Source organism: Neopelma chrysocephalum, unplaced genomic scaffold (assembly GCF_003984885.1).
Source record: "Neopelma chrysocephalum unplaced genomic scaffold, ASM398488v2 Primary Assembly neopelma1_94481, whole genome shotgun sequence".
Taxonomy (NCBI): Eukaryota; Metazoa; Chordata; class Aves; order Passeriformes; family Pipridae; genus Neopelma; species Neopelma chrysocephalum.
In genome coordinates, this window is record NW_020923188.1 from 2,907 (window position 1) to 3,273 (window position 367).

A 367-nucleotide genomic window follows, 5' to 3' on the forward strand; every position below is an offset into this window, starting at 1 on the left:
CTCATCTTCTTCCATTCTTTGCCTTATCATTTCCTCTCCTTTGCCTCACCATTTTCTCTCCTTCAGCTCATCATTTTCCCCTCCTTTGCCTCATCTTTTCCCCTCCTTTGTCTCACCATTTTCTCTTCTTCAGCTCATCATTTTCCCCTCCTTTGCCTCATCTTTTCCCCTTCTTTGCCTCACCATTTTCCCTTCTGGGCTCATCCTTTCCCCTCCCTGGCCTCATCTTTTTCTCTCCTTTGGTGCATCCTTTCCCCTCCGTTTACCCATCTTTTCCCCTCTTTTGGCTCATGATTTCCCCTCACGATTTCCCCTCATGATTTTCCCTATTTCCCCTCATGATTCTCCCTCATTATTTTCCCTCACA